The sequence below is a fragment of the Babylonia areolata genome, chromosome 1 (assembly GCF_041734735.1).
Source record: "Babylonia areolata isolate BAREFJ2019XMU chromosome 1, ASM4173473v1, whole genome shotgun sequence".
Classification (NCBI taxonomy): domain Eukaryota; kingdom Metazoa; phylum Mollusca; class Gastropoda; order Neogastropoda; family Buccinidae; genus Babylonia; species Babylonia areolata.
Genome location: NC_134876.1, coordinates 34,794,705 through 34,817,204, shown reverse-complemented (window position 1 = coordinate 34,817,204; position 22,500 = coordinate 34,794,705). Strand labels below are relative to the sequence as shown.

The window sequence follows — 22,500 nt, the reverse complement described above, 5'->3', positions numbered from 1 at the left end:
TGAGAAAATTCCGATTTTGATTGGTAAAGAAACAGACAACCGGAAAACAAAGGGTTGGTGCTGTACTGCAATGCCCGCATTTCGGAGACATATATTTTAAACTCATCTCAAGACCACTGGTTGGTATCGTGGGTTATGATTTATTATCCACCGGCATATATCTATCTATCTATATGTTTGTGTGTGTGTTAAAACAGCAAATTCGAAACACAATCAAAACCTTTAAAAAGTAAATAACCCATTCTTCCTTCACATTAACATTAAAATTCTTGATTGTTTGCGCCAGTTTGGGTTAAATTACATATGCACATAATCGTGATATCGATCCAGTCATATGCAAATGCCATAAACAAGCCTATACTGTGATTCTCTTTGTTCTCGATAAGTAAATCTTCCTTATTCTCGATAGGCACATTTCTTTGTTCTCCATAGGCAAAATGAAGTCTTGGTCTCTGGTTCGTGTATGAATAGCGGATGGTCTGTCTCTTGGAGCGCACTGTGGTCTGACTGGTGTGTATGTGAGTGCAGGGATAACTTTAATTCTGGTTCGTACCAGATGATAAACTGTTTCTGATGTGCACGTAAATGCACCAGTTTGTGTCTGATGATGTGCATTTGATTCACTCTTTGTAAATGCATAGCACTCTTTTCTTTTCTTTGGCCATACGCGATACTTCTATGTTCTCGCCACATACAAGCAGCAGAAAGCAGAACTTTATCTGGCGTATGATACCTCGTCTCTCGTTAAACAGAAAGAGACTAAAGAAAAATGAATACATGATAGAATATTCGCCACCATCGTCAGCAACAACAAGCAAACTAACAATCAAAAAACCAACAGCGAACAACTGTCTACGCTGATGTCAGTTATCAAACAAAATAGTAAGCATCATTACCACCGTTTAATCCACAGTGACCACATTCTATCTGTCTGTCTGTCTCTTTTTATATATATATATATATATATATATATGTGTGTGTGTGTGTGTGTGTGTGTGTTCATATTATATGTATCCCTCCCTCCTCTCTCTATGTATATATTTTTTTTTTCCCGACATTTTCTTTTGTCATTATCTGTGAATCTTCCTCTCATTGAAAGTATTTTCATGGAGCGGTGAAAGCAGTTTCAGACTTTGATTTGTGCTTTAGACAGATATGTATATATATATATATATATATATATATATATATATATATATATGTATATATATATATATATATATATATATATATATATATATATATATGTTTATAATATGCGCGCACACGCATACATAGAGAGAGAGGGGGGAGGGGACTAAAATTTGGCCACAATGCATTTGACGGATGATAAGAGGAATGCGGGATGAGGGGGTGGGGGGGGGGGGGGGGGAGATAAGGAGTTAATAGAGTATATCTTTGTCTTGTTTCACAAATGAATATAAACGCTTCCTGATATAAATGATGCTATGCATAAGTTCATCACGTAACAAAAATACACATTTTTGATATAGTCATATTGCTTCAGAAATGTAATTTGTCTGAACTTACCATGATGTTGGCCTCAGTCATTAAAATAGTTCAGGGCCACTCTCTCTCTCTCTTCTCTCTGTCTCTCTCTTCTCTCTCTGTCTGTCTCTGTCTCTCACTCTCTGTCTCTGTCTCAAACTCTCTCTCTCTCTCTTTCTCTCTCTCCTTCCATATTCTGCCACCCCCTTTTCCCCACTGCTCCCCCTTCCCCACCCCGCCTCGTGTGCACTGCAGCCAATGAGCTACTCAGCAAATATTGGGGATTAGAGAGGATAGGGAGATGCGATAAGGTCTTTCCCTGCCCACCCTTCTCCCAGTGCCTGTGAACCTCCTCCCCTCCCCAGTTCCACATCTTTTTTTTCTTAATTCCCCAGCCCCCACCCCCACCCCCACCCCACCCCCACCCCCAACCTCTCTCTCTCTCTCTCTCTCTCTCAAAGGAGAGAGAGAGAGAGAGTGAGGTGCAGCTTCGCAGGACCTCAGATGCGCAGACACTCCCACTATCGGTCAGGACTTCCAGCCGGCCCCTCCCCTGCTTTCATTTGCCCAATTATTGTTGACCCTCTTCCCTCTACCCTCCTCTCTCATTCCCCCCTCACCCCCACCCCTCCATCTCTGTCTCTCTGTCTGTCCGTCTTGTCTCTCTCTCAGACCATCTCTGTCGGTGTGTCCCTCCTCATTTATTCTCCTGCCCATCAGTTGCCTTCCATGTGCAGCCTCCCTGTAGTGACTGTGTGGATGGAAAGGGGAGAGCGAGGAGCTGAGGGTGGGGGGCTGGGTGATAATTCAGTTTTGATTAAGTTATTTGGCCAGTGAAATCATTTGTCTGACTCATCCTTTCTCTCCCACCACCCCCTTCCCCCTTTCCGCCATCTTCTCCCCCCCCCCACCATCCCCCACCCCACCCCTCACCATCCTCTCCTTCTCGCTAAGAGTTGTGCCCCACAGTCTTTGGGATTACCAGATTTTCAAACCACCTCCTCTTGTCCCCTCCCATCCTTCCGCCCTCCCCGACCCATCCACCCCCTCCCCCCCCCCTTCTCCATTATTCTCACCTCCACCCACCAACCATGTTCTCTGAGCCCCCATCTCCCAACCTCTCATCCTCCCCCCTCGCCCCCGCCTCCCCACCCCCCACCCCTCCCTCGCCCCATGAGGCCCTTCCCCCGAACACTACCTCACCAGTCCCTGGCCCCGGGCCAAAGGTCCAGACCGATTGTGACGTCACAATTGCACTCTGTCACGTGGAATTAGTATGCAAATGAAGTTAGCTTGATTAGACCGGACGCGAGAACTAGCGGGAGACGGTGAGGGTGAGAGGGAGGAGGAGGAAAGAAAGCTAAAGGGGGAAGCGAAGGAACGCTGGCCGTTCTTTCCCTGCAAAAATCTCTTTTTGGTTTGATTTCTCATTTCCGGTTTTGAGATTTTCATTGTAAATTGAAGGAATGTGGGTGCATGCGTTAAACACACCCCTGAAGGCTGGATTTTTTTTTTTTTTTTTTTTTTTTTAGCAGATCGTGAAAGCATTTCTCGAGACGGAATTGAAGAAGTCTCTACACAAACATGAAGACATTTTTTCATGGCTATTGAATGCGTTTGGAAACCTCTTAACCCCCGCCGAAGAAGGTAGAGTGTTGCAGAACAGATGCCCAGAAAGTGCTGCTTCCTGCTCTCCTGCGGATGTTGCTGTAATTGCTGACATTCCGGAACAACAATTTTCCTTAGCGGCGCTTGTCTTTGCAGAGGTTCAGAGTATGTGGGTCTGGAACAGAAGCGCTGTTGTTGATAACATTACGTGCTTTTTTTCTTTCTTTCTTTTAGGAAATAGAGGAGAGAGATTTTCCTTCTGTCCGTCTGTCTCTTTCTACCTCTGCCCACCTCTCTCTCTCTCTCTGTATATAACCTCTCTATCTCTTCATTCCCCCCTCCCTCTCTTCTCTCTCTCTCTCTCTCTCTGCATCCCCTCTTTCTCTATTTCTCCTTTTCTCTTATTTCCCTCCCTCCCCCCCTCTCTCTCTCTCTTTCCCTCCATCTCCCCAGCACTCTCTGTCTCTCCGTGTCATGAAACCTCCATGGCATAATCGGCCAATCAGGCTCAGGCTCAAGCATCGCACACAGTGTCATCGTAAGAGTCTGTCGTTTGACCAATCCGCTTCTGTCTCGTGGAATCAACATTGATGCCTTCTTTGTGGTTGCCAGAGAGCCGTTTTCGTATAGCGCAGAAAGGTGAAGAGGAATTGCTGTTAGATGTTCTTAGATACCAAAGTATAAGCGGGTGACAGGTCTGAGAATTTGATCTCCCTATTTATGCAGGGCACAGCAGACGGAGGATTCCGCTGTGGAATTCTGGGTGTCCTTTCTTGTGTGCAGTCGTGTAGAAAATTATGAAATATTCAGCTGGGGCAATGTCTTTGATCGAGAGCGCAATCATTTATGTACCCGTGTGTGTGTGTGTGTGTGTGTGTGTGTGTGTGTGTGTGTGTGTGTGTGTGTGTGTGTGTGTGTGTGTGTGTTTGTCTGTGTGTGTCTGTGTGTACATGTATGCGTAAGTGTATGTCTGTTTGTGTGTGTGTCTATGTGTGTGTCTGTGTGTGTGCAGTTTAATGTACAAGCCAATTCTTTTTGTTGCTTATAACCAGGGAATAAAAATGCTAATTAGGGGGGTGGGGGGGGGGGGGGGGGGAAGCAATAAGCCTCAACCTACGACTAGAGATAAAGTGTGTTGTCAGTGGGGAGATGAACAAGTGGATGCTGTCTGTTATCGATGTCATTTTATATCTATCTGTCTATCTATCTATCTATCTATCTATCTATCTATCTATCTATCTGTCTGTCTGTCTGTCTGTCTGTCTATCTATCTGTCCATTTGTCTATTCGTTGACTGTTAGTGTCTTTATTTCTGTTATATATATAATGCAAAAAAATAATAATTGTTTCATGTTTGTTTTTCTGATTGTGTCTCTTTGCATGTCTGTCTGTCTGTCTGTCTGTCTCTCTGTCTCTCTGTACGTGTGTGTGTGTGTGTGTGTGTGTGTGTGTGTGTGTGTGTGTGTGTAAATTATGTTGAACTTTTTCTGTTAAAGATAAAGTTTCAGTAGTGAAAATATGACGCGCAAGACAGCACTCTCTTTCTCTCGCACACATATTAGTTTCTGCCTCTGTGTGTGTGTGTGTGTGTGTGTGTGTGTGTGTGTGTGTGTGTGTGTGTGTGTGTGTGTGTGTGTGTGTGTGTGTGTGTGTGTGTGTGTGTGTGATGTCTGTCCGTCTGTCTGTGTCCCCACAACCCTCTCTGTTGGCTGTCAGACCTCCCTCCCAGTCTGTCTCTCTCTAGTTCTCTGTATATCATCTTCTCCACCTTGTTCTGTCTTTCTGACTCTCTCTTTCTCTCTCCTCTCTCTCTCTATCCTTCTCTGTTCTTCATTCTCAATTCTCTCTCCCTCCCCTCCCCCTCCCTCTTTCTTTCCCTCGTCTACCTCCCGCCTCTTCTCTCCCCCCCCCCTCTCTCTCTCCCTCTCTCTCTCTGGCACCAGGGTGTCAATGCCCTGAATGCAGACTAAGCGGTTCCAATGTCAGACGGGTCTCATTAGCTATTATAGGTGGGAAAGGGGGATAGGAGGGTAGGGTGGATGGAGAGGGTTAGAATGGGAAATAGTGGGAGAGAGAGGGGAAAGGGAGAGAGTAAGAGAGAGAGAGAGGGGGGGGGGGGAGAGGGCTCAGTGTCAAGTCTAAGCCTCGTGTCAACACGTCAACACAGGGGCCCATGAATGGAGCGGGGGCTGGCCCCTCGTCGTAATCGCCTCTGTTCGTCACGCCAGGCTTTCTTTCTGTTCCTGGCCCTTCTCTCCCTCCTCCCCCCTTTCCTGGATAGACTCAACACATGACGCTGTTTTCACAAAGCGTATGTAGTGACCGTAGGTGTATGTTGTTTGGTTATAGCAAGGGTTCTCTGTGAACCGTTGTGTTCAATGCGTGTGTATCGAGATATTTTGCACTTAGTTTTTGTGTGGTGAGGTTGTTGCGAGGGGGGAGTGAGAAGGGTGTGTGTGTGTGTGTGTGTGTGTGTGTGTGTGTGTGTGTGTGTGTGTGTGATTATGATTTTATAACATGTGTTTCTTTTTGTCGTATCTTAATGAAAGGCGTATAAGAATAAACCGTCATCATCATCTTTATCATTATCATCATCAGATTTATAATCTTCATACTCTTGTAGTGAATGAATTCTGTCGCGAAACTCTTTTCAAGTCGACTGCAGTACTGAAAGAAAAACAACAACAAAACAACGCGCCGTTTGTCTTCAACAAAGTCTGGGCGTACGAAATGTTGTCCAACGAAATCGCTGGACCAAATTTCAGCCGTTTTAGCCTGCGTTTAGTCTCGGACAACAGTTTTAGTCTGGGCGTTTCTGCTTACGTTTTCCCCCTGAATTGGGCCCCGGATCTCGCATAACTGTGACAGCAGAACTCAACAAATCGTTTGCTTGCATACACTGTAACACAGTGTCCGTCCATGTCTTTCAAACGCAAATGTCTATAGATACAGTGAAACAGTTCCTGGTTGGTTCTGCACGGGGCGGAGGAGGGAGGGGGCGGATGAAAGGGGGGGGGGTCATTGTGCACGGTAAAACCACAAAGAAATGAGTGCAGTGAGAGGGGGTCATTGTGCACGGTAAAACCACAAAGAAATGAGTGCAGTGAGAGGGGGTCATTATGCACGGTAACCACAAAGAAATGAGTGCAGTGAGAGGGGGTCATTGTGCACGGTAACCACAAAGAAATGAGTGCGGTGAGAGGGGGTCATTGTGCACGGTAAAACCACAAAGAAATGAGTGCAGTGAGAGGGGGTCATTATGCACGGTAAAACCACAAAGAAATGAGTGCAGTGAGAGGGGGTATGAAGGGGGTCATTGTGCACGGTAAAACCACAAAGAAATGAGTGCAGTGAGAGGGGGTATGAAGGGGGTCATTGTGCACGGTAAAACCACAAAGAAATGAGTGTATGCACGGTGAAAACCACAGAGAGGCAGTAAGGGGGGTAGAGGGTCTATTGTGCACGGTAAAAACACAAAGGAAAATGAGTGCAGTGAGAGGGGGTATTGAAGGGGGTCATTGTGCAAGGTAAAACCACAAAGAAATGAGTGCAGTGAGAGGGGGTCAGTGTGCACGGTAAAACCACAAAGAAATTGAGTGCAGTGAGAGGGGTCATTGTCCACGGTAAAAACCACAAAGAAATGAGTGCAGTGAGAGGGGGTCATTATGCACGGTAAAACCACAAAGAAATGAGTGCAGTGAGAGGGGGTCACTGTGCACGGTAAAACCACAAAGAAATGAGTGCAGTGAGAGGGGGTCATTGTGCACGGTAAAACCACAAAGAAATGAGTGCAGTGAGAGGGGGTCATTGTGAACGGTAAAACCACAAAGAAATGAGTGCAGTGAGAGGGGGTCATTGTGCACGGTAAAACCACAAAGAAATGAGTGCAGTGAGAGGGGGTCATTGTGCACGGTAAAACCACAAAGAAATGAGTGCAGTGAGAGGGGGTCATTATGCACGGTAAAACCACAAAGAAATGAGTGCAGTGAGAGGGGGTCATTATGCACGGTAAAACCACAAAGAAATGAGTGCAGTGAGGAGAGGACGGGCTGGAAGAGGGCATGGAGTGTGGGGGTGGGTGGGAACAGAACGGGAGGGGGTACTGAAGAAGCTGAAACAACATAATTCGGGGATGCAGTATGGCGTGACGGAAAACAAACTTAACTACAAATAGCCCTCCGATTCAAACTGAGGAATGAGTGAATAACACTTCTCTGGTGTACTGTCAACAAATGGATCAATGCATTTTATTCTATGAATTTGTATCGGTTCTGTCTACTTCATTGATTGTGAGTTCCACATGATTCGCAGCCCATACTATTTGTCACAAAAATTAACTAATACGATACTAGTGTTTCCTAGAGGTGGTGGTCGCGCTGCGTCAGTGTCACTGTAGAACAACACAACACACACACACACACACACACACACACACACACACACACACACATACACACACACACACACACACACACACACACACACACACACACACCAAACAACACCCTTCCACACACACCCCTCCCGAAAGAAAAACAACATTGTAGACTACGTCCCAAGGATTGACGACAGTTTAAAGTGGGTCCACTCGAAAGCGAGGAGTAGTCCCCGAGTAGGCCCAATGCCGCGCGACCCACACGAGGCTGAAGAGGGTCGCCCCGGTGCCAAGAGCACGTAGAGAGGGGGTGGGAGGGGCATGTTGGGGGGGAGGGCGGGGGTTGATGAGGGAAGATTATTATTATAAGCACTACACATACAGCTAGCAGCACCTGAGGTCGGTCGAGTTACAGCGCCGTGTCGGGAGCGAGAGACAAACAGGAACTGACCACTTTTGCCGACCGACCAGGGGGAAGTACAGCCTTGGGAGAGAGTGTCTAGAGAGAGAGGAAAGAGCTTGACGAAGGATCGTAAACATGTGAAAACCTCCACTTTCCGGCCACGTGTTGTAAGATCGATTGTTTCTTGTTCTGTGTTTACAACAAGAGAGAACGAGACGCTAACCTACGCACACACCTACACCTACACACGAACTGCAATCCCCCACAGATGCGCACACACATGCACGCACGCACACACACACACACACACACACACACACACACACACGCACGCACACACACACACACACACACGCACGCACGCACGCACGCACGCACACACACACACACACACACACACGATTGGTTACTGGGTACCCATTTAATAATAAATATTGTGTATTTAGCAGTGTCAACAGACTTACTTCTCAACGTTGAGAACACAACAAACAGAATTGTTTCCACGTGTAGGGCACTCTTTAAGCCAGTAACGTCACAGGATGTCGGAACGAAATGTATGCCAGGGAATATTATTATAGCACTTTTGTTTCTTCACAAACTCTTAACTGCTGACGATGTAACAACTTATGCTCATGCCATAGACAGTTTCCTTCAAAAGTCTGTGAGCTGAGACTTATATTCGATTCACTGTCACACACACACACACACACACACACACACACACACACACACACATCTGTTTGTCAGCTGTCACAAGAATGGATTCTGTCCCTCCTCTGCTTGTCCTTCAGAAAGGCATGTCAGAGTGGATTGGTCACTCGTGTGTGACTCTTGTCTTGACACGTGTTTGCTCTTCTGGGCGTCTCGTTAGTGGGTTCTAACGACTGACTTCTCTACTCCTCCTCCCTAATGGCCTCCTCGTTTGTTTTCTCCCACCCCCTGCCCCGAAGTCCTACCCCCGCCCCCCGAAGCAAGATGAAAGTTCGTGGGCCACACGTGGACGATAGTGTTTAAGGTTCGCTTGAAACTGTAATGACGTGTTGTAATTGTGTTGATAAAGAACTGGCCAAGTAGTGGACCTGGAAGATTGGTGAGCAGTGGCTGTCCAGAGCGTTGTTTAATGTATAGGTAGTATGGTCACTAATTGTGAAGCCATGAATGTAACGAGGATAAACACTGAGGTGAGATGATAACTTGTTTTTCTCCCAGATGTTTATGTGGGCCGCACATCAGTGCACTCTGTTAAAAAGAGAATGTCACGTTCCACTTGGGAACCTGCACAGCTTTCTTCTTGGGGGCGTGATGAATTGATGCTGAATTGTCGGAAAGCAGCAGTACATGCAGCCAGTGCTTTCTTGCATATGCGCTTCCATTTTTAACAATGAAAAAACACAACTATATTTATTATACACCACAAAGGATTACATTATTGGCCAAAACAGATTGTTCAAACACATTTTCAAGCTTTTCATGCTTCATGTGTGTCTGGAACAGCTGTTTGTGTGTTCAGTCAGGAGCCAGTGATATACCATTATGCAGTTTGCATAGTTCAGATAATCTCTCTATGAAAACATGTCTGTTTTTGTGAAGTGTTCTTTGACTTTTTGTAGAGCCCGTATAAGATAGTTATTAAGTCGCACTATAGAGATGGCGCGTGATTTTAAATCCAGGATTTGTTACCTAAGAACCCATTATCCAGAGACCTGTGGTCTCACCGATCACTATTACTTTGGATAACACGATCAAACTGATGGTGCGACATGGTGACTCGTTGGATTGACACAGCAAGTGGCTGTGTGTGACAGCTCCTCCAATCGGCAAACAGTGTCGGCGGTGAGGACAGAATTCGTGTGAGGACACCTCTCCAAATTAACTGACATGGGAGCAGTGGTTTGTGGGGAGGGACGGGGGGGGGGGGGGGGGGGGGGGGGGGGTTGGGGGGGCGGGCGATCAACGTGTGTGGAATGTTAGGATGTGTGTGAGGGGGTGGGGCGGGTGTAGGATTAGTCATGTTCTTTCAGAATTTATTAGAGGAGTGGGAGATATCGAGGTAAACTTGGAAGGAGAGAGACAGAGACAGAGACAGAAAGAGACAGAGAGAACTCAGAACTTTTGGTTATAAGTGTACAACACTTATAACCAAGTGTATGTGTGTGTGTGTGTGTGTGTGTGTGTGTGTGTGTGCAGAGTTAACAACACAAGAATTGATAAGAACATACTGATTTTAAAATAACGAGTTATGGCTAATTTAGAGGTATGTCTTTCATTTCTGCGAGCTCTCTGCTTTCTGTTTAACGCCTTAGTTGTAACGTACAGAATATAAACAATGCTGCAGCCCTTTTCTTCTTCTTCTTTTTCTTTCGTGGACTGCAACTCCCACGTTCACTCGCATAGTGCACAAGTGAGGTTTTAGGTGTATGACAGTTTTTACCCCCGACATGCAGGCAGCCGCATTCCCTTTTCGGAGGGGGGTAAGCCGAGTTTGTTCTTGTTTCCATAACCGACGAACGCTGACATGCGTTACTGGATCTTTTACGGGTGTATTTGATCTACGAGCGTACGATTAAATGGAAAGGTATATTTCATTATGATTACTACTATATAGTTTGCTAGACCAGTCTGGTTTACAAGTCCATCATACGTTCTTTGAATACCTTAAGGAAAGCTTTCTCGTCTCCTACACCTCCATAATACCAAACGTCAGAAAATCCATAAATATATGAGAGAGAGAGACAGACAGACAGACAGACAGACAGAGAAAGACAGAAACAGAGTTTTGTGACAGCCAGAAGAGAGAGGGGGCGGAGGACATGGAGAGTAGGAACACCGTCTCATTAATTCAAAATCAACGTTCCTCTGTCATACCGCTGCCCCCTCCCCTCCCCCTGCCCTGCTCCTCCCTACAAAATATACCTATTTTTTTCAAGATCGCTTACCCCCTCCCCCCGCCCCCCTTCTCACAAAACCAAACAATATCCCATCTACAATGATCAAGTGGGAATGAAAAATCAAACAGCAACACTCTGTATAAATCTCGCCAACATCAATAGCAACAGCAACATCATCATCATCATCTTCATCATCATGGTTGTCTCGGGAACCGAGGACGACGATACGTCCTAACATCACCAGTGGATATCAACGGTGGACAACGCACGTAGCTCCGGACGTCCCAAAGTCCGAAAGCACACATGCTGTTGTGTGTGGAGCATGGAACGTCAGCTGGCACAGCAGGGGCAGACATAGCTCTGTGTCGCCGATCTCCAGCACTGCAAGACGATTGTGGCGGTCTTAGCGACAAGAACACCACCAACAACAACGACGACAACAACAACAACGACAACAATAACAACGACAACAACGACAACAACAACGACAACAACAACAACGACAACAACAACAAACTCAGCCCATTATACCACCCTCAGCCTCAGCTGAAGAAAACAGGCGATACGTCAAAGTGCCAATCCACTGTGAAACAGGTGCTTCCGAGGACGGGACGGGAACGGTCCATACATAGTGTTGTGTGTGTACAGCACAGGGCCAGGGGCGTCCTGTACAACGCCTCATCCATCCTGTGGAGCACAGAGGACGATCCGTCATCAGCCTCTTCAGTCAGTCCTGGGGGGCAGTGAGGGGAGAGGGGGGCGTGGGGGGGGGATATGGGGAACCTCTCCACAGTCATCGTGACGACACTCATCAGCGTGCTAAGGAGCAGACGAACCCTAAGGAAACACTCTTCCTTCTCCATCAGCCCACACATGCTGGTGAACAGTGACACAGAGGGGGAGGGGGGGGGGGAGGTAGAGAGAGAGAGGGAGGGAGAGAGAGAGAGAGGAGTGGATAAGCTTGCGAAAGAGCCTTTACATTCGGACGAAGGTATTTTATAGACTCTTTTGGAAAGGCGTTTAAAGGAATCAGAACGAAGGGGATGTAAGGAAGAAAAAAAAGAGAGAGAACTCAGGACTGTTTTTGTTTAATGATTAAGATTTTAGGCAAAGCCTGTTTGTCCGGTCTGTCCCATCGAGCTGAATATATTCAGCTCAGTGGTAATGTCTTGACACAGAGAGAGAGAGAAACACACTCGCGCACGCACAACGCGCGCGCGCGCACACACACACACACACACACACACACACAGGGGGGCGGGGGGGGGGGATATGATGGCCGATGACCAAGGGAAGGGGGGTGGAGAACAGGTATAGGGGATGAGCAGATTTCTGGATAGTGTGCTATATAAGTATCCATTATTATTATTATTATGTTACCAATGGATGTCACTGCCATCAGTGAGACAGTCCTCACCAGTGTACAACACTGCCATCAATGACGCAATCCTCACCAGTGGATGTCACTGCCATCCACCAAACAGTCCTCACTGCCATCCACCAGACAGTCCTCACTGCCATCCATCAGACAGTCCTCACTGTCATCATCAGACAGTCCTCACTGCCATCATCAGACAGTCCTCACTGCCATCCACCAAACAGTCCTCACTGCCATCCATCAGACAGTCCTCACTGCCATCCATCAGACAGTCCTCACTGTCATCCATCAGACAGTCCTCACTGCCATCCACCAGACAGTCCTCACTGCCATCCATCAGACAGTCCTCACTGCCATCCACCAGACAGTCCTCACTGCCATCCACCAGACAGTCCTCACTGCCATCCATCAGACAGTCCTCACTGTTATCATCAGACAGTCCTCACTGCCATCCACCAGACAGTCCTCACTGCCATCCATCAGACAGTCCTCACTGTTATCCATCAGACAGTCCTCACTGTTATCCATCAGACAGTCCTCACTGCCATCCATCAGACAGTCCTCACTGTTATCCATCAGACAGTCCTCACTGCCATCCACCAGACAGTCCTCACTGCCATCCATCAGACAGTCCTCACTGCCATCCATCAGACAGTCCTCACTGTCATCATCAGACAGTCCTCACTGCCATCCACCAGACAGTCCTCACTGCCATCCACCAGACAGTCCTCACTGCCATCATCAGACAGTCCTCACTGCCATCCACCAGACAGTCCTCACTGCCATCCACCAGACAGTCCTCACTGTCATCCATCAGACAGTCCTCACTGCCATCCACCAGACAGTCCTCACTGCCATCCACCAGACAGTCCTCACTGCCATCCACCAGACAGTCCTCACTGCCATCATCAGACAGTCCTCACTGTCATCCATCAGACAGTCCTCACTGTCATCATCAGACAGTCCTCACTGCCATCATCAGACAGTCCTCACTGCCATCCATCAAACAGTCCTCACTGCCATCCATCAGACAGTCCTCACTGCCATCCACCAGACAGTCCTCATTGCCATCATCAGTCCTCACTGTCATCCATCAGACAGTCCTCACTGCCATCCATCAGACAGTCCTCACTGCCATCCATCAGACAGTCCTCACTGTCATCATCAGACAGTCCTCACTGCCATCCACCAGACAGTCCTCACTGTCATCATCAGACAGTCCTCACTGCCATCCACCAGACAGTCCTCACTGTCATCATCAGACAGTCCTCACTGTTATCCATCAGACAGTCCTCACTGTTATCCATCAGACAGTCCTCACTGTCATCCATCAGACAGTCCTCATTGCCATCCATCAGACAGTCCTCACTGTCATCATCAGACAGTCCTCACTGTTATCCATCAGACAGTCCTCACTGTCATCCATCAGACAGTCCTCACTGTCATCCATCAGACAGTCCTCATTGCCATCCACCAGACAGTCCTCACTGTCATCATCAGACAGTCCTCACTGTTATCCATCAGACAGTCCTCACTGTCATCCATCAGACAGTCCTCACTGTCATCACCAGACAGTCCTCACTGTCATCCATCAGACAGTCCTCACTGTCATCATCAGACAGTCCTCACTGTTATCCATCAGACAGTCCTCACTGTCATCCATCAGACAGTCCTCATTGCCATCCATCAGACAGTCCTCATTGCCATCCATCAGACAGTCCTCACTGTCATCATCAGACAGTCCTCACTGCCATCCACCAGACAGTCCTCACTGCCATCCACCAGACAGTCCTCACTGTCATCATCAGACAGTCCTCACTGTTATCCATCAGACAGTCCTCACTGTCATCATCAGACAGTCCTCACTGTCATCATCAGACAGTCCTCACTGTTATCCATCAGACAGTCCTCACTGTCATCCATCAGACAGTCCTCACTGTCATCACCAGACAGTCCTCATTGCCATCCATCAGACAGTCCTCACTGTTATCCATCAGACAGTCCTCACTGTCATCACCAGACAGTCCTCATTGCCATCCATCAGACAGTCCTCATTGCCATCCATCAGACAGTCCTCATTGCCATCCATCAGACAGTCCTCACTGTCATCACCAGACAGTCCTCATTGCCATCCATCAGACAGTCCTCATTGCCATCCATCAGACAGTCCTCACTGTTATCCATCAGACAGTCCTCACTGCTATCCATCAGACAGTCCTCACTGTCATCCACCAGACAGTCCTCACTGCCATCCACCAGACAGTCCTCATTGCCATCCATCAGACAGTCCCTCACTGTCCATCACCAGACAGTCCTCACTGCCATCCATCAGACAGTCCTCACTGTCATCATCAGACAGTCCCTCACTGTCATCCATCAGACAGTCCTCACTGCCATCCATCAGACAGTCCTCACTGTTATCATCAGACTGTCCTCACTGTCATCATCAGACAGTCCTCACTGCCATCCATCAGACAGTCCTCACTGCCATCATCAGACAGTCCTCACTGTCATCACCAGACAGTCCTCACTGCCATCCACCAGACAGTCCTCACTGCCATCATCAGACAGTCCTCACTGTCATCATCAGACAGTCCTCACTGCCATCCACCAGACAGTCCTCACTGCCATCATCAGACAGTCCTCACTGTCATCCATCAGACAGTCCTCACTGCCATCCACCAGACAGTCCTCACTGCCATCCATCAGACAGTCCTCACTGCCATCCATCAAACAGTCCTCACTGCCATCCATCAGACAGTCCTCACTGCCATCCATCAGACAGTCCTCACTGCCATCCATCAGACAGTCCTCACTGCCATCCACCAGACAGTCCTCACTGCCATCATCAGACAGTCCTCACTGTCATCCATCAGACAGTCCTCACCAGTGGATGTCACTGTCATCCATCAGACAGTCCTCACTGTTATCCATCAGACAGTCCTCACCAGTGGATGTCACTGTCATCCATCAGACAGTCCTCACTGTTATCCATCAGACAGTCCTCACTGTCATCATCAGACAGTCCTCACCAGTGGATGTCACTGTCATCCATCAGTTCCATCGCAGCAGAACTCAGTGCATCTGAAGTTGGTGCAAGGCTCAAAGTTCTTGGTCTTTTCAAGGTTCCTCAAGATCTCTTTCTCTGCAGATCTGATTAATTTTGCTATTGTTCTATCAGTTTCTGTTGGCTTTTTCTTTTGCATTGTAGCGTACGAAGTGGTGTGTGTGTGTGCGTGTGCGTGTGTGTGTGTGTGTGTGTGTGTGTGTGTGTGTGTGTGTGAGTGTTTGTTGTTGTTGTTGTTGCTTCTCATTTTCTTAAAATGAAAAATAAAAGAATAAATAAATAGATAGATGAATAAGTAAGTGAATAAAGGAACAATCTGTCTGATTAAAAAAAACAACATTTCTGGTAATTTTGTTGTTTCATACAAAATAAGAATAAAATGTAATGAAAAAGATGGAGGTTGAGAGGGAACATTGAAAAGAAAAGAAAGAAGAATAAAAACGAAGTTAACAAACGTAAAAGAAATAAGCGAAGAACCGAAATATGAAACAGAAAAAAGAATGAGTGAAAGTAAAAAGGCACTATACATAAGATAATGACTTTTTCAGTTGTGAAAAAAAGGAGAAAAAAAAAAAGAACCCACAGTGGGCTGGAAGAAAAACAAAATCATAAAGGTAGGGGAGAGAGAGAGAGAGAGAGAGAGAGAGAGAGAACACTGCTCACAAGAAAAAGAAGAAGAAAAGAAACAGTGAGAAAAACAAATATTGGATTTCGAACTTTCAGGGAACTCTCTCTCTCTCTGTCTCTCTCTCTCTCTCTACGTAACATCACTTAACCGTGTAGCAGGTCTGTGTGTATAATTATTTAAGAGCGAGGCAGAGGAAGAGGAAAATCGGTAGAAATGGAGGGGGGTGAGCGGAGGGGGAGGGCGGGGGGGGAGGGGTGATGGTGGACGGATTTGTCAGAAAGGGATATAGTAGCGGGGAGAGAGGTGGGTGGGGAGAGAGGCTGGGGGTAGGGGGAGGACCTTGACTGCCCGCTTCAGTTCCCCATTAGTTGGCCACTCGGAAGTAATGACAGCGTCTGGGGCCAAGGAAGGAATCTGTCTGTCTCCCTGTCTTTCCCTCGTTCTCCCCCCCCCCCTCTCTCTCCTCCCTCCCCGGCACCCATCTACCCTCATCCCCCCTCCCCCCCCCCCCCTCCTCCCTCCCCGGCACCCATCTACCCTCATCCCCCCTCTCCCCCCCCCCCCTCCTCCCTCCCCGGCACCCATCTACCCTCATCCCCCCTCTCCCCCCCCCTCCTCCCTCCCCGGCACCCATCTACCCTCATCCCCCCTCTCCCCCCCCCTCCTCCCTCCCCGGCACCCATCTACCCTCATCCCCCCTCTCCCCCCCCCTCCTCCCTCCCCGGCACCCATCTACCCTCATCCCCTCTCCCCCCCCCCTCCTCCCTCCCCGGCACCCATCTACCCTCATCCCCCCTCTCCCCCCCCCTCCTCCCTCCCCGGCACCCATCTACCCTCATCCCCCCTCTCCCCCCCTCCTCCCTCCCCGGCACCCATCTACCCTCATCCCCCCTCTCCCCCCCCCCTCCTCCCTCCCCGGCACCCATCTACCCTCATCCCCCCTCTCCCCCCCCCCTCCTCCCTCCCCGGCACCCATCTACCCTCATCCCCCCTCTCCCCCCCCTCCTCCCTCCCCGGCACCCATCTACCCTCATCCCCCCTCTCCCCCCCCTCCTCCCTCCCCGGCACCCATCTACCCTCATCCCCCCTCTCCCCCCCCCCCCCCCCTCCTCCCTCCCCGGCACCCATCTACCCTCATCCCCCCTCTCCCCCCCCCTCCTCCCTCCCCGGCACCCATCTACCCTCATCCCCCCTCTCTCCCCCCCCCCCCCCCCCCATGTCTCTCCTGTAAATCTCCAGTAGTGACGTTTTGTTTGTACTGTCTTGTGTCTTTGTAGATGGTGAACTTAGTTCATTTCAGAAAGAATGAATTACTACTTGTAAACTTAAAGGTGATAAACCAAAACACTTCATTGACAACTGCAGGAAACATTCTCTCCAAAATATAGTGTACTAAATAGGATTCTCATGCACTACAGATATACTCCGAATTGTTTCACTAAAGCGCATTAGGGAAGACCAGACTGGGTTTGTGAGGAATGCACAGAGCAGCATCGGTGGTGGTGAGGCTGATTTATGACTTGATCTAACAGAAACAAAACTGTCTGGGCTCGCGTTTCTCAACCTTGAACAGGCATGCGACTCGCTTGACTGGAATTTGTCACAAAGGTTTTGTCATATTGTGGCTTTGGATATGAGAGATGTAGACGGTGAGCTTCATTTTACGAAAACATGAAATCAACACAAACTGTAAACTATCAAATTGCTCAGTTGTTCAGCATTCAACGAGGCTGTCCATAAGGTGACAATACTTCTCCCTATATTTTCATACTTTGTGATGAAATATTATCAAATATGATTCAGGAAGAAAGGGAAACTCAAAGGACATCCGTAAAGAAGACTGAATACAAAACACCCCAGTTTGCTGACAATGCTCAGCAGATAAAAATTAATGGGCACATTTATGTATGAATGGATGTACGATAAAAACAACAACAAATATCTGTACCTAAGTACAGACAATGAAGTTTGTGTATTCGTGTATTGCGTATTCGTATTCGTATTAGGCTCCTATGGACAGATTTATGAATGGATTTATATATGAATTGTGTGTGTTTTTTTTGTTTGTTTTGTTTGTTTGTTTTTTTCTGTCTTTTTTCTGTTTTTTTTTTTTTTTTAAGATTGAAAAGAATTGTTTTAAAGATTGAAAAGGCAGAAATGTTGATCACTACATTACATGCACAGTCAGGTGTTCTCTTCTTTACTACCTTCCCTCCTGCGTCCGTTCGTTGTTTTGTTGCTTTGGGTTGGTTGGCCAGTTGGTTTGGGTGGGCTTTTTTCCTCTTTCTTCCTGTCTATCTGTGTCTTCTTCTTTCTTTCTTTCTTTTTTTTCACTCTTTCACAACACAATCGAAGTTAATAAAAGAAGATGAATTAAATACATGTTTTCACAATGCATTGAATGCATTACTGTGCATGCACAAGTGTTTTGTTCGATCGAAAGAAACATTGCCTTTTTCGTTTCCATATCTTTCGTGACCCACTGCGTGCATGGATGAGTTCATTATCTTTCAGTTGTTTATCCTTTCCTTCTTGGAAAGCAGGGGTCAGATGGAACAGCTATATTTCAGCAGTATATTAACAAAACAGAAAACAATAGCAAAAACAGAAAAAGGTGCTGCTTGTGCTTGTTTTTCATAACATTCTGGTGAGACATGAAATGATAAAAATAAAACTAGATGGCTTGGGTTTGTTTTTTTGTTTTTTGTTGTTGTTTTTTGTTTGTTTGTTGTTGTTTTTGTTTGTTTTGTTTCTTTTTGTTTTTTCTTCTTTTTTGGGGAGGGGGGGGGGGGGTAGTGGGGGATTGTTGTTGTTGTCTTTTCCCCCCCCTTTTTTTTCTTTTTAACCTCTTCACGTTAGGAAATGAGAGAGAGAGAGATGGGATGGGATGGGATGCTATGTGACCTGCTTTCATTTCCCCGCCGTGCATTACAGTCCACTGCCCCTGTCTCTTGCCGTTATCAGCACGTGCGTCGTTACTGCCCTGCGGCGCTGCTGGTCGCAGCGTGTGCCTTATTAGCGGGCCACAGAGAGACAGACAGAGAGACAGAGAGTTGACCTCTCCAAGGTCTGGTTACACTCACGTTTTTAGGGGGTCCTATATCTTTTTCTGTCAGTAACGTTGTCTGTCTCTCTCTCTGTCCCTGTCTGTAGCACACACACACACACACACACACACACACGCGCGCACATATATATATATATGTATACATAATGCCTTGAGACAGATGCAATATTATCAACATTTATTTTTTAGGAATAGAAAGTAATAATAGAGCCATACTATAAAAATAAAAAATACAACCAATAAAGATTCTCATATTACAAAGTGTTTTTATGTTTGTTCTTTTTGTTTTGCTGTGTTTTGATTTTCACAGGAAAAAAAACACCTAAGCTTCCTTCAGGGTCAGCTCCATTTATTCTCACTGTCAGCGCGCTGTCCAGGGAGATTTTTCATCCTGGATCCAACCATTTTGCATCAATATAGATAGTGTATTTCATCGTATGTTTTTATTATCATTATTATTATTGTTGTTTTTGTTATTTTAAGGTTAGTTTATTTTCCACTAGATGAAATTAATAATGATGATAATGGTAACAGATATCAGTTGGATGTTGAACAGGACTTTCCTGATAGCCTATCTGTATCAAAATCTCTTGAAAGAGTTGGTTTGTTTTAAGAAATACTGTTTATCTCATACTTTCCTTTCCTCAGTCTCTCTCATCTACCTTCACCTTTCTGCATCATCTTCCACCCAACCCCTCCTTCCCCGCCTCATCCCGTACCTCCCACCCTCCCTCCCTACTGATGTTATTATCTGGCTTCCTCAGGAGAGTGTACTTTGCAGTTTGGTTCACATTGGTTCCGATAACTCATGGCATAAGCTGTAAACTACTCACTATTTGAAGCCTTGTTACAAGAGTGATGCTGGTAACTGTTTTGTGTTTCCGGTTCGTGACGCAAAGATAATGACATCGTTCGTTTGTCTGGTTTATCTCCAGTTGTGGGAAATAATAATAATAATAATGTACATTTTTATAGCGCCCTTTCTCACTAAGAGCTCAGGGCGCTTTACATGAAAGAAAAATATTACAAGTAACAAAACATTCATGGCCACTCTTCTCAAAAAACCCCTCCCCCCACTCACACTCTCCCTTTCCCACTCTACATACATCCAAAGTGAGCTGACATGGGTGGTGTTGGAGAAAAGGAAGCTGAGAGTACTTATAGATAGGTTTTAAAAAGAGGAGTCTTTAGTGATGAACGAAAAGCAGAAATAGAATCAGGTGCACGGATATGATGAGGAAGGTTGTTCCAGATGTGAGGAGCAGCAAAGAAGAAAGAACGTTCACCATAGGTTCTTGTGTTGACGCGAGGAAATTTCAAAAGGTAACCGTCAGAGGAAGAGCGGAGATTTCTTGTGGGAGTGTAAACACTGGTAAGGTCAGAAAGATAAGAATGTCCTGTGGAGTGGAAAGCATTGTACTTATCTCGCTTCAGTGGGGAGCCAATGTAGGTGCGGAGGTGAGGAGAAATGTGATCAGTACGTGGGACTCTGAGAGTCAGACGGGCAGCATTGTTTTGAAGTTTTTGAATTCGCTGAAGAATATTATGTGGACAGCCTATGAGAAGAGAATTACAGTAGTCAATTCGTGACAGCACAAAAGCAGAAATCAGAGTTTTAGTAGTTTCAACAGACAGGTACTGACGGATAGAGTTGATGCGACGAAGTTCACAATTGACTATGCGTATCAGTGGTCCCTCTGCCTCGTTAGGAGACTTGGGGAAGTCAGAGGCGAAGGGAGTAAACAGCAGTGACATCCAGAGTGGAGCCTTTAAGCTGGCTTGGTGATGAACCCCTGGAGAGGGGTCATGGTACTCAAACAGGCCACGGCTTCCGTCTACCCTTTTTCTGGCCAGGAGTCACTGACTCCGGAGATGCGTCCTCATCGTTTGCGACAGACTTCCATGATGATGAGATAAATGATATCTGCATTATGCGAGAAAGCACGGCTTATGCTTTGTGCGAGAAAGTGAGGAATTGCGCCAAAAGGTGGGCGTTGAGAGTACACCGACTTCGGGTGGTTATACTTTGGTTATCAGAACTGTTGAATAATGGAGAGGGCAGTGTAGGGATGGTCAACGTGTGGGCTGTCCCTGTGCTATCTGTGCCAATTGGATCCGGGGGTCGAGCCGTACCAGGTTAATCCCGCTGTTTGTCTTTCTTCCTTGATTAAATTATTAGATTGCGGCGGTGGTGTTTCCTTCCATTCCTTTGTTACTAATGGCTCTCTGTCTCTCTCTGTCTCTGTGTGTGTGTGTGTGTGTGTGTGTGTGTGTGTGTGTGTGTGTGTGTCTGTCTCTTTCTCTGTCTCTCTCTGTCTCTCTGTCTCTCTCTGTCTCTCTCTCTCTGTGTCTCTGTCTCTTTCTCTGTCTCTCTCTGTCTCTCTGTCTCTCTCTATGTGTGTCTCTGTCTCTTTCTCTGTCTCTTTCTCTGTCTCTCTGTTTCTCTCTCGCTCTCGACTCCATCCCTCCCTCTCTCTCTCTCCCCTCTCTCTCTCTCTCTCACTACCCCCCCCCTACCGCTGTGTTTGTGCATGTGTGTATGTGTGTGTGTGTGTGTGTGTGTGTGTGTGTGTGTGTGTGTGTGTTTCTATCTGTCTGTTTTTCTCTTTGTATGTATGTGTGTGTGTGTGTCTGTCTGCATGTTTCTTTGCATGTCTACTCGAGTGTTTGTCTGTGTTCTGTTTATGTGTCTCATGCACGTCTGTGTGTATGCCTGTCTGTCTGTGACTGCTTATCTGTTTGCATATCCATCTGTTTGTCTATTTGTCTCTCTCTGTCTCTCTCACAGGGAAGCTTATTCGTTTGTCATCGATCGGTGTGTGTCTGTGTGTGTATGTGTGTGTGTGTGTGTGTGTGTGTGTGTGTGTGTGTGTGTGTGTGTGTGTGTGTGTGTGTGTGTGTGTGTGACTGTCTGTCTGTCTGTCTGTCTGTCCTGGTATTTGATATGCCTGTAATATACCCAAGGTTTGAAATGTATACTACTGCATTGCGAGTGTTATTGTTCTGTGCGGCGCCGTGTGTTCCTGTTCTCATGGAGAGTACAGTGCCCTTTGGTGTATGTTGGACAGGCAAAAGAACAAACAAACAAACAAAAAAAACCCACCTCCAGTGAAAAGAAAAGAAAGACCAAAAAGGGAACTGACGCCAATAGACAGACAGACCAACAGGAAAACAAGAGGCACACTGCTTAACAGACAGGAAAATAGAAAAAGATGTTTATCTATCTGTATATCTATCTATCTACTAGACATATAGATAGACAGGTAGACGAACTGACATACACAGAATCTGTCAATGGACAGAACCAGGATGAGAGTCTAGTTTACTATAGGCTCCGTTTCAAGGAGGTGTCAGAGCGTGCAGACTGTTCCATATGCGCTACTCCACATCTGGAAAATATAAAAGGGAGAGATCCCTGACCTATACCCAATGCCTTGAGAGCCCACCCAGTTTGTATAAAAACAGAACATATTATTACAGTGAAATTTTAAAAACAACAACAAATCAGTATTTGCATTGAAATCTAATAACTAAACAAGAAAGGCAAAGCCTTCAAGACTCACTTGTGATGCACTTAAAAAAAATCTAATCGTTAAAA

General features: G+C 46.6%; 1 protein-coding gene across 1 annotated transcript in view; it reads left to right on the top strand.

Annotated features, from left to right (window-relative positions):
* The window catches only part of LOC143291981 (frizzled-5-like), a 174,478-nt gene that overhangs the window by 128,480 nt on the left and 23,498 nt on the right, over positions 1-22,500 (top strand). The window lies entirely within an intron of this gene.